General features: G+C 32.2%; 1 protein-coding gene across 3 annotated transcripts in view; it reads left to right on the top strand.

Annotated features, from left to right (window-relative positions):
* Positions 1–957: 957 nt before the first annotated feature.
* LOC136038849 (zinc finger protein OZF-like) overlaps positions 958–13,577 on the top strand; it is a 135,525-nt gene continuing 122,905 nt past the window's right edge. For all 3 annotated transcript variants that reach the window (XR_010620327.1, XM_065722292.1, XM_065722291.1), the window contains exon 1: positions 958–1,043. The gene's annotated coding sequence lies outside the window, so the exon portion shown is untranslated. The remainder of the gene's footprint in view (positions 1,044–13,577) is intronic.

Genomic DNA, 13,577 nt, shown 5'->3' with positions numbered 1-13,577 from the left:
ACAATCTGCCATGAACCACCATAAAACAAAATTTTCATTCATCATTTTACCATTAATATTCTAAGAAGTAATTCTTATAGGGCAACTCATTTTAATAGTTTCTGAGCTACTGGGCATGTATACGCGTAGCATTGGTGGTCAGTCTCACTAGACAGTGAACAATTTAGGTCTAGCTGACAAGGACTGTCTTTAGAGTTCTTAGTTGGGCTTGCTCACTGAAAGCATTTATTTGGATTAACGCAGTTAGCAAAAGTGTGGCCAAATGCTTTGCATCTATAGCACTGAGTGGGCAAGAACTTATATTCTGCAACAGGAAGCCGCTCATAGCCAGTTTTAAGAGGATTATCTTTTGGTTTTTGTGGGTGTTCTCTAGTTTTGAACTTTAAGCGGAAGGATCTGGATGATCGTATTTGTAACGCTTCTATACAACTCTGAATGTCAGCAGCGAGACTTCTTGGAGAGCACTACGATTACTGCTAAAAATGAATTTGATTTTACCTTCACAAATGCACCTTGATTAGAGTTAGCAATAGCTTCCACAAAGGCGGTTGTGTCAGTTTTGTTAGATATGACAACACGCCATTTATCCTTCCATGGCTTTACAATAATAATGCTTGAACTATAATTGCCAGCTAAAGAGTCTAGAAAAGTTTTACGGGCATTCAGACTGTCGAGATTTTTGGGGGGTTTCTTCACGACCGCAGCATAAGTAAGCTTTTCAGGCACTATCACAGGCAAAGAATGCTCAAGGACAGTTTGGGGGATCCGAACTTTTAAACTCCATATAGAATCAATTCAGTTTGTTAGTCAGTTGGATGGTAGTTTGGCACAGAACAATAGACAATTCCGGTTTAAATATGAAAAAATGGTGGCAGACACCCAATCTTCAAGATGAACGCAAAAATAGGATATGTATGGATGATCACTGGACAATAGAACGATATTTAGCAACGCTGACCACAACAGCGTAATTTTAAAACAAATATAACACGAGGTCGCGGTTCCGATTTTGGTGATAGTATTTACTTTGAAATCATTAAAAAGTATTAAACTTGTCCTGATACAGCTATTAATAACAACAAGGAATATATCTATAATGATTTAAATTGTGTATTTTAAATAAAGGCATTCCCATTGTAAAATAGGCCTGCGGTATACATCAAACATAAGTAGGCTATTTGCTGTTAAGATTTGTGTTTTATGTTAATTTGAGGCATCAGTTTAGTATAAATATAATTCAAGGTTCAATCGTGGTATATTTTTCATTGTTCATATCATTGACTAACAAATAAAGTGAACATATCACTTGATGCCTGTTTTGGTAATTGTTTAGTTTCATCACAAGCTGCCTAAACTGGAAACGGTAAAATTCTAGTCCATTGACTTCTTGCTATCTTGGAAAGTTGTTGGGCTAGAGAATTGAAACTTTCAGGGATGTGTCTACAGGCTAAAGTATGTGTTGTAATTAATGTTTATTAAGGGCTTATTTTTGGTTTATTTTGATAAGTTCAAATATATATTTATAAAACTATGGTATAAATTAAATAATAAAACAAGTTTTTTTTAACTGGAAGTAAGGAGCAACATTAAAACTTAAAATGAACAGAAAGTACTCTCTATATGAAAGGGCCTTTTCCTTCTCAACACCCTGCTCTTTATGCTAAAGTTTTTTACTGTTTTAAAAATAAATTTAACAGAAAGTGTCAAACTTTAGTGTAAAAACTTTGAGGAGCAAAAACCCCTTTCATATACAGAGTAATTTCTGTATATGCATCTATATTAAGCATTTCAGACATAAGATCTTTCTATATACCAAGTTTCATTAAGATCTGCCCACCCATTTGCAAGATAAAGATACCTCAATTTTCATGTCTTCCAAGATTTCCGGTTTCCCCATCCAACTCCCCTCAATGTCACTGGATCTGGTTGGGATTTAAAATAAGAGCTCTGAAGCACAAGATCCTTCTAAATATCAAACTTCATTAAGATCTGATCACCCATTTGTAAGTTACAATACATCTTTCTAATTCTTTCAAATTAACCCCTCCCCCAAACTCCCCCAAAGAGAATGCATTCATTATGGTTATGTCAATCATGTATTTAGGACTTGTGCTTATTTTTCCCACTAAATTTCTGTTTGCCTCTCTTCAGGTTTCTAAGAATCATTATTGGGCCTTCTTGAAGAAATTGACTTTCTCTATGCTGTTATGATTTACAAAATAGATGTTATTGACACACATATAACATAAACCTTAACCAATTAGCAACAAATCATAATTTTGAGTGAGAAGCCCCTTAAAAGTTCAATGTCTTATCTGTATTACCCCTGTGAAAAGCCATTTAAAGATAAGACATTTCAAACAGGGGGTGCATTTAAATGCCTACATTCCATTTTGAACTATACCATAAAAGGTAATAATTGTTTTTCAATGCCTGTGAACTAATTATGGAATATAGTAGCTTAAAAAACAGTGAAAAGTTGAATTTTTCTAAGGTAAGCAAAGATTTACACTTTTAATAGTAATATAGGATCAAATATGACCAAAATATAAGCTGTAATGCACAAAAAGCTGCGTTATATAGAGGAGAGGGAAGGGGTATAGTTAGGGACCTCAAAATAACTTCCCGGGATATACTTTAGCCTGCAGACACATCCCTGAAAGTTTCAATTCTCTAGCCCAACAACTTTTCAAGATAGCAAGAAGTCAATGGACTAGAATTTTACCCTGGAAACTATGCTGCAAAGTAGTATAGTTTGGTAAAATTCTAGTTTATTGACTTTTGGCTATCTCAGAAAGGGGTTAGGTTAGGAAAATAAAACTTTCAAGGATGGGTCTACAGGCTAAAGTATGGGTAAATTTATAGCAAACAATATAACATTTATAGCAAACAATATAAGGCAGTTGGGGGGCGGCAGCCCCCCAACTGCCTCTTCTAATTCCTGTACGTTTTAAGGTTCGACTTTGGGATGCAGCCTCTTTAACTCTTTAAGAAAACGAAGTTTTTTTCATATTATTTCTGTAGGTTTTTCTACAATCCATGGTGGATGTAATTTAATAATTCCTGTACTCCTCGCACAGGAATTAGGAGAGGAACTTGGGTGGCTGCCGCCCCCCCCGCTTTTAAATCATTGTATAAAATAGAAAAAAAATAGATAGAATGACCGAAATGTTTCTTTTGCTCATAAGAAGCTAATATTCTGTTATCTCTCAAATGATAAGCTGTCCAGGTGTTATCACCTCACGCTCTACCAACTGAGCTAATAACTTGCATGTGTGTAAATATAACTTCTCAATAGCTTTTAAAAATTTCAAATTAACATGGGCTCTTATGGAGAGAAATCCGTTAATTAAATAGCTAATGGGTGGTTTCTGGAAAACAGGGAAGGAGTTATCGGATCGAGCTGAAATTTCGCGGATAAGCTCCTGGGCCGTAGGGGACCTTAACTTGTGAATTTCAGCCCGATCGGACAACGTTAAAAGGGGTGGGGGGGGGGGGTTGGAGGGTCGAAACTTTCGGGGGGTTAAGATTTTCCTACGAAACTTTCCAGGAAAATTACTCGGAGAATTCCGCATCGAATGAGTCTTCGTACACCCAGATCCGATGTCGGATGTGACCTGTAGGCGTCTAGGAAAAAAAAGTAAATGAATTTTAAGTGGCTATGCGTGGTTTCTGGAAAACAGGGAAGGAGTTATCGGATCAAGCTGAAATTTCGCGGATAAGTTCCTGGGCCCTAGGGGACCTTAACTTGTGAATTTCAGCCCGATCGGACAACGTTAAAGGGGGGCTTGGGTTGACAGGTTGAAACTTTCGGCCATATTTTCCCCATGAAGGAAAAGTTGGAGGGGGATGAAATTTTGCAGGTTTCTTAGTTGGAGCTCGGGCTACGAAATGCATCCCTCCCCATCCGTCTGCGACCACTGGAACCGAAGATCGCTTAACATTGTCGTGTGTCTCCTCTTTATAGAGGCACGAGTGTGCCTCCTTGATTATTTTTTGGAAAATGAGTGATAAGTCATACTCTAATTGAAAATTTTTCATTTTGAAGAGCTCAAAAAGTTCTTAAATTTGAATTCGCGATTGAAGCAATTATTATATTCTTAAAGAACATGAAAAAAGGCATCAAGAGGTATGTTCACTTTATTGGTAAGTCAGTTCTATGAACTGTCATAATTTTTTTAATATTTGTAATTTTTAAGAGCTAAAAAAGTGCTTAAATCTGAATTTCCAGTTGAAGCAACTATGATATTTGTAAAGAGCATAAAAAAAAGGTATTGAGTGGTATACAAAAGCCATTAATACTGTTTGCTATAAATTTACCAAAGTATGTCCTGGGAAGGTATTTTGAAGTACCCGCCTCCACTCCTTCCCCCTCTAGAGGGCCCTGAAATTTGCCTACATGACAGGTCTAGACCTATACCTATTTAAATTTTGACAAAACAACATTTAACCTTAATTTCAGTTACCAGTTGCCTTTTCTCTGCCTTTTGTTCTGAAAATGGAATTCCTGTTATTTGAGTAGAATTCTGAGCCATATCAATGTTTTTTTTTTCAAAATTTAGGAAATGTATTTGTATAACTTTAAAACCTTTTAAATTGGGATTGAGCAAAGTTTTGAAGCTGAAAACAATTTTGTTGTACTTCATTTAAGCAGAAGATCTATTTTGCAAGGTTTCACTTTTATAACATACACATTTTTGAAGGTCATCAAAGGTCAGGGCCCTCTAGAGGGAGAAGGAGTAGAGGTGGTACATCAAAATACCTTCTAAGGACATACTTTAGCCTGTAGACCCATCCCTGAAAGTTTCATTTTCCTAACTTAACCCTTGTCCAAGATAGCCAAAAGTCAATCAACTAGAATTTTAACATGTAGTTTCCATACAATAGCACTTAGAAATGCTAATTCTAGAAGTGCATCCATTTCTGGTTGACCTTCCTCCTCCATGGGGCAAACTAAAAATGTATAAAGTAGAACTAAAAATCCATAAAGTGGGCAGGGATTTCATGCTGAGGGAAACGTTGGGGTTGTACAATATTAACGAAATTATATTTTAAATACTAATTCTAGTTCTCACTGCTAATTTCTATATAGGCTATTAGGAAGTCAAAAGATAATTAAGAAACTCACATATCCATTAATGTTCATATCCAAGATGATTCGCTTTCAAGTTAGCCAGCTGTTTCTAAAGAAAACAAACATCTGATTTTGCTTACAGGTAATATTACCTATAGAGTAAAGCATATTAATACATAAGTCCTGCTGGCAGCAGGGCAAGGTCTATATTCTATATTTATTTAATAATTATTTGGCCCAGAGTTTTTACTCTTTGAGGCTCCAGGACAAATAATTATCAGATAAATATCAAATACAGACCTTGTACCACTGCTCACAGGGCTCATGGACTGATACACTTAGCTCTATTGGTAATGTTAACTGTAAATAGAATCAGATGTTGGACTGCCTATCTTCAAATTAACAGAACATAAACCTAATATTTATCTAATTGCTCTGATTTGCCTGTTCAAATTTCATCACACGCCAATATCACAACAACTACTATTGCAATTCTTCAGAAATAGCTGGCTAGTTTCAACTCAAACCATCTTGGATATGAACATTAATGGATGCAAGAGTTTTTAATTATCTTTTGATTTCCTACTATACAGAAATTACCAGTGATGACTGGAATTAGCATTTAAAATGTAATATCATTCATATTGTACAGCCCCAACTTTTCCCATGGCTTTAAAACTCTGCCCAATTTATACATTTTTAGTTTCCCCCATGGATTAGGGGGGTCAACCAGTAATGGATGTACTTCTTGAAGTAGCATTTCTAAGTGCTATAGTATTGAACCTATACTGCTTTGCAGCATAGGTTCCAGTTTTGACAGCTTGTTCAGTTAGGTTGTTTGTTTAAAGTATGACACCAATGTGTTAATTCTTTTTTAGAGCCAACCCAAAAACTATATTAACAGACTATTCTGATAGTTACAAAATAAACTTATGCTAAAGGTTTTTATTGTTTAAAAGTAGAGCTGTGAGAAAGAGTCAAACTTCAATATAAATAGTGTAGCATTGGGGAGAAATAACTCCTGTCATATATGGAATAATTTCTGTTTGTTTTAAGTTTTAATGTTGCTCCTTACTTTCAGTTGAAAAAACATGTTTTTTTAAAATTTAATATCTAAATTTTTTTAATTAATGCATGTTTTGATTTTAGCTAACCACACATGAATAATCAAAATGAAATTTGCATACTAATTTTTGTTGGTTAAGTGGCTTTCTCATAGTTTTTCGGTTTTGATCATATACAGAATAATTTCTTTTGTTTTAAGTTTTAATGTTGCTCTTTACTTTCAGTTGAAAAATGTGTTTTTAATTCAATTTTCGAAGCCCAGAAACCAGCCAGAGGAAATAAAAGAATGGGAAAATTGCAAATTTTAAAGGGTGATTCAGGGAGGATTAAAATCAAGAACAACTACTAAACAGTCCATATAGATAAATAATAACCCAAAGGAAATCACAAGGATATAACACACACACACACACACACACACACACACACACATATATATATATATATATATATATATATATATATATATATATATATATATATATATATATATATATATATATATATATATATATATATATATATATGTATGTATATATATATATATATATATATATATATATATATATATATATATATATATATATATATATATATATATACATACATATATATATATATATACTAGCTGTTGGGGTGGCGCTTCGCGCCATCCCAACACCTAGTTGGTGGGGGCGCTTCGCGCCCCCCTCAAGCCCCCCCGCGCGCGTAAGTCGTTACGCGCCATATTAGTTACGCGCCATTGTAGTTGTGTCCCTATGTCCCACCTGTGAATATAGATATATATATATATATATATATATATATATATATATATATATATATATATATATATATATATATATATATGTTTTTAACTACGTAAAACTTGCAAATATACAACATTCTTTGCTGTCCCATTGTCTGTGCATATAAATAGATTTTCAGGTTTACCGACTCTTGAACATGCAACATATAATGGTCCATGGGAAAACAATCCGTATTCAGATCTATACCTCATGATTCTAATGATTGCCCTTGAGCTTTGTTGATGGTGATTGCTAATCGACCATTCCCTGAGTCGCCATCGTCATTTATATATCCCCCTGTGCACCCCGGCGTCCCCTTTGTAGTTATGTCCCTGTGTCCCGGTCGTCATTTATATTCCCTGTGTCCCGGTCGTCATTTGTGTCCCGCTGTTCCAGTCTGTGATTTCTCTTTGAGTGTCCCGGGCGGCATTTATATTCCTTGTGTCCCGGTGTCCCGGTCGTCATTTATATCCCCCTGTGCCCCCCGGCGTCCCCATTGTAGTTGTGTCCCTGTGTCCCGGTCGTCATTTATATTCCCTGTGTCCCGGTCGTCATTTGTATCCCGGTGTCCCGGTCTGTATATACATTCGTTTTTTAGTTTTGTTTTTCTCCTTTATTTTTTTCCTTTTTTCTTTTTTTTTCTTTTTTAGTTTATTTAGATTTTTAGATTTTTTAGTTTTTTTACTAGTTTTTAGTTTTTTTGTAGTTTTTACCATTTTTTTAGTTTTTTTAGTTTTTTTTTTTTTTACTTACTTTTTTTTACTCCCTGTGTCCCGGTCGTCATTTGTGTCTCGGTGCTTTGTTGATTGCTAATTTATATTATATTTATATTTATATTTTTTATATTTATTAATATTTTTTTAGTTTTCTTTTTCTCTTATTTTTCAGTTTTTTCCTTTTTTTTAGTTTTTTCTTTTTTAGTTTTTAGTTTTTTTTTTGTTTTTTACCTTTTTTTAGTTTTTTTAGTTTTTTTAGTTTTTTAGCTTTTTTAGTTTTTTTATTAGTTTTTAGTTTTTTTTTTAGTTTTTGCCTTTTTTTAGTTTTTTTCAGTTTTTTTTAGTTTTTAGTTTTTTACCTTTTTTAGTTTTTTTTAGTTTTTTAGCTTTTTTAGTTTTTTTTCTTTTTAGTTTTTTTTGTAGTTTTTACCTTTTTTAGTTTTTTTTCTTCTTTTGTATTAGTGTGAAATAATTCAGACGTCATATGCGGACAAACACGACGTCACTCGACAGACAGACATAACCCACAAACAACTTATTTTTATATATATTTATTCATATTTTTTTAGTTTTCTTTTTCTCTTTTATTTTTCAGTTTTTTCCTTTTTTTTAGTTTTTTTCTTTTTTAGTTTTTAGTTTTTTACCTTTTTTTAGTTTTTTTTAGTTTTTTTAGTTTTTTAGCTTTTTTAGTTTTTTTATTAGTTTTTATTTTTTTTGTAGTTTTTGCCTTTTTTTTATTTTTTTCAGTTTTTTTTTAGTTATTAGATTTTTACCTTTTTTTAGTTTTTTTTAGTTTTTTAGCTTTTTTAGTTTTTTTTGTAGTTTTTACCTTTTTTAGTTTTTTTCTTCTTTTGTATTAGTGTGAAATAATTTAGTGTGACGTCACCTGATCCACAGATCCACACACAGACAACTTATTTTTATATATATAGATATATATATATATATATATATATATATATATATATATATATATATATATATATATATATATATATATATATATATATATATATATATATATATACATATATATATATATATATATATATATATATATATATATATATATATATATATATATATATATATATATATATATATATATATATATCATGAAAAGAGAAATCACCAATGCAACAGCACAAACTCATAAAAAAAAAAAAAAATTATGAGTTTGTGCTGTTGCATTGGTGATTTCTCTTTTCATGATATATATATATATATATATATATATATATATATATATATATATATATATATATATATATATATATATATATATATATATATATATATATATATATATATGTATATATATATGTGTGTATATATATATATATATATATATATATATATATATATATATATATATATATATATATATATATATATATATATATATATATCATGAAAAGAGAAATCACCAATGCAACAGCACAAACTCATAAAAAAAAGAGACAGAATGAGAAAAGGAAGACTGTTTTCCTAAATTAGTGATTAATATAGACCAGCACTTGAATGAGGCCTTAACTCTACTCATCCATACAATCACATAGGTCAAACAGCATAGCCAAACACAATCAACCATAAAGAATAATCCATGGACAGGCAGTCATGTCGTCAATAAGTATAAGTTGTCATTTACCAAACAATAGAAAAAATATTAAAGACAAATAATTCAGAGGCAACAACCCAACACAAGGGCTCATCAGGAGAATACACTGGCCTATAGGGTTTCGCCACTTTAAATTCTGTACCCAGCCAAGTGTTGTGGCTACCACAGAATATCCATGGCATCCCCGCGTCAGGTATCACCCCCAAAATATATGCCTATGAAAAAAAACAGCAAATGTAAAACAACCAAGTAACACCAAAACAAGCTTATCCTGTTAATATATCCCTCTTTTTAGCAACAATAGGTAAACTAAATATGATAAAATTTACCAAATCACAAATATTAACAAATTGCAAAAAAAAAAATTAATGAACTAAACAATTATAGAATTCATCTTTACCATGTGGTTATTTAAAAAAAAAAAAAAAAATCCGCTCTATTAGAAACACAATTCAAAATAAATGGCGCTGCATCGTCATTTGTCGAACCTCTGAAATTAGTTAAAAATTTCTTTAAGTATTTCCAGATAATTCTTTTGATATTTATTTAAAAGTTCATTGTAATGAAAACTAAATTTTTTAAATTGCCAAGTTAATTTATTTGCAGAAAAACCTCTTGATATCAATTTTTGGCTTAAGATTTTACATCTATTTTTAAAATCAATATAATTACTACAAATCCTTGCATAACGAAGTAACTGTGAGAAAAACGCAGAATATGTGATATTTGAGTGTATATTACTTTCAGGGAATGTGAAACTAATCACTTCAAAATCAAAATCATCCGTTTTATTATACATTTTAAAACTTAATTTATTATTATCACAAATATTTACATTTAAATCTAAGAAATGATCTTCATGACAAGCCATGACTAGGTTCAAGAGTAAGCTCTGATGGATATATATTTTTAGAAATATCGATGAAATCCTTACAATTTAAGACCAAAATATCATCTAAATATCTTTTATTATTTGACAAAACATGTTTTAAATTATTTGGATTATTCTTATCCATCATATATTTATATTCTAGTTGACTTAAAAACAAGTCAGCTATAAATGGGCTGGCATCCCCCCCCCCCATGGGAATTCCCACGATTTGCTTGTACAAATCACCACCAAATCTTATATAAGAATTGTATAAAACAAATTCTAATAACTCAAAAATCATATCCAAGCTGTAGCATCTCAAGTTAACTGTGGTATTAAAGCAATTTGTCCATATAGCTTTTTTATTATAAGTGTCTATTTTTTAGAACCTTTTACTAGATAAGAGGAAAGATTTCTTGATAACAGTTTTTAAGTTATCTAACACTACATTAAGTGATAAATTAGTATATATTGTCGCAAAATCGAAAGACTCAATTCTTTTAGCCGAAACCATTGTTAAAGACTCTATCACCTGCAGTGAATTGTTAACACTCCAATATGGATTAAAATTCGAAAACTTTTTAATACCAGAACAATAGGTTTTAAGTTTATATACATATAAATTTATTAAATTTATATACATATTTAACATATATATATATATATATATATATATATATATATATATATATATATATATATATATATATATATATATATATATATATATATATAGCACAAGTCCTAGATAGATGATTGACATAACCGGAACGGATCTGCTCTCTTTGGGGTAGTTAGGGGAGGGGGTTAATTATGAAAAATTTGAAAAAATGAGGTATTTTTAACTTACAAATGGGTGATCAGATCTCAATGAAATTTGATATTTAGAAGGATATCATGTCTCAAAGCTCTTATTTTCAATCCCGACCGGATCTGGTGACATTGGGGGGAGGTTGGGGTGGGGGAACCTAAAATCATGGAAAACACTTAGATTGGAGGGATCGGGATGAAACTTGGTGGGAAAAATAAGCAGAAGTCTTAGATACATGATTTACGTAACTAGAACGGATCCCCTCTATTGGGGGGGGGGGTAATTCTGAAAAACTAGAAAAAATGACGTATTTTTAACTTACGAAGGAGAGATTGGATCTTCATGAAACTTCATATTTAGAAGGACCTTGTAACTCAGATCTCTTATTTTAAATCTCAATTTTGAAAATTGATGTATTTGTAACTTACAAAAGGGTGACCAGATCTTAATGAAATTTGATATTTAGAAGGATCTTGTACTTTAAAGCTCTAATTTTAAATTCCGACCAGATCCTGTGACATTGGGGGGAGTTTGAGGGGGAAACCAGAATTCTTGGAAAACGTGAAAATTGGGTTATTTTTATCTTATAAATTGGTCATTGGATCTTAATGAAATTTGATATTTAGAAGGATTTCATGTCTCAGAGCTCTTATTTCAAATCCCGACCAGATCTTTTGACATTGGGGGGGAGTTGGAGGAGGAAATCTTGGAAAACACTTGGAGTGGAGGAATTGGGATGAAGCTTGGTGGATAGAATAAGCAAATGTCCTTGATAAGTGATTGACGTCACCATTCTGGATTCGCTCTCTTTGGGGGAGTTGGGGAGAGGGGTTCAGTGATTTGGCGAGTTTGGTGCTTCTGGACGTGCTAGGATGATGAAAATTGGTAGGCGTGTCAGGGAGCTGCACAAAAGCTGCTTTTCTATAAAGACATGGGGAAGAATGTTTGAGTTTCTTGCGAGAGAGAGCTTCATTAATTACTGTCCAAACCTTGCGCGAATTCCCCTTACACTCATTAATTTGACGCGAAAAATACAGCTTTTTTGCTAAACGAACTGAAGAAGTGAGCACAATGTTGTAATGTTTATACTTCAAAAGATCATCCTGTGTCTTACTTTTACATGCGGCCTTGAACAAAGACGCCTTCATATGGGTTGCATTGATCAGACCTCTAGACATCCATGGGCATTTGAGTGTAAAATTCCTTGTCTTATTTCTAAGAGGAAAATGCTTAGACCATGAAGACCATGTATTAAATTAGAAATTTCTTTATCTGTAAAAGTTCTAAAAGAAGACTTGCCTTTCTCATCCACAGTAATCTCTGTTTTAGGCACAGATAGTGATCGATAAATAGGAAAGTGATCAGAAAGATCAGTAAAAACAAGACCAGAAGAAAACTCCAAATTAGGAGAATGAGAAGTGAAAATATTATCTATTAAAGTGGCAGAATTTCTTGAAGGGTCAACGCGAGAAGGAAAAAAAAATTGAAGGAAGTAGCCGTGAAGAAGAAAATACATCAAAAAGATGGTCACATTCATCATTTGATCTAACATTTAACATATTGCAATTAAAGTCTCCCAAAATACAAATTCGGTTTTTAGAGAAAGTCCCCACACCAGAAAGCTGATAAAGCAAATCACAGAACAGATGTGTTGGAAAAGGAGGGGGCTTATAAAACAAACAAACAGTATCACATGCAAACTGGCTTTTCAGATCAATGACAAGAGAAAACATTGTCCTACTATTAGACACCACTGATGTAAACAAGGATTCAAGGTCGGATCTTCTACAAAATTCAATATTAGATTTTATAAATAAAGAAATACCCCCAGAACACTTTGTTACCATTCTAGGGACATGAATAGCAGTATAACCATCTGTATTATAAGCTGTAAAATTATCACTATCAGATAACCATATTTCTGTCAAGCCTATGACATCAAAAGGGCAAGAATTGTTAGAATACAAATACGATTTAAGACTGTCCCACTTATCTCTTATTCCATGCACATTCAAACAAAATATGTTAAAGCAACTATTTAAAGAGAGTGAGGGCATAATGTTATCATAATAATCAATGGTGGTGTGATAATTGCAGTTAGAACTAACCATAGATTCAAGGAGAGGGTCAAAAATGTGTGCCTCTTGTCTACCAGCACTACTTGGTTGATCAAATATAACTGAATTAAGAATAGAAGAATTCAAAAGAAAGGAGAACATACTATATACTACACATGACAAATGTGTACAATAACTTTACAAATGAACACAATATCCATACAAGCAGGCTGAAGTAAGAGAGGGTGGATTGAAAGGTAAAACATATAGGCAACAATGGAGAAAACAACTGCAAGAACAAAGAACTCTGATTTTCTCTGATTTTCCTTTTAAATCAACCTATTGATTCTTAGGATTTTGTTAGAGCTCATACCATATGAGCTCTTGGCTCTTAGCTCTTCTTGCCTCATCACAAGTGCCATATGAGCTCTTAGCTCTTATATTTTTAAATTGGCCATTTCAGATATGCTTCTTTTACCATTTATAAGAGTTGTACTAATCATACAGCTTTGATTTTTGTTTTGTTTTGTAGATCTTATACTGATAAATAATCCCAAAGATTCTTAAGTTTTTAGTT

The sequence above is a fragment of the Artemia franciscana genome, chromosome 18, assembly GCF_032884065.1.
Source record: "Artemia franciscana chromosome 18, ASM3288406v1, whole genome shotgun sequence".
NCBI lineage: Eukaryota > Metazoa > Arthropoda > Branchiopoda > Anostraca > Artemiidae > Artemia > Artemia franciscana.
Note: the sequence above shows the minus strand (reverse complement) of the source record. Positions and strands in the feature narration are given on the sequence as shown.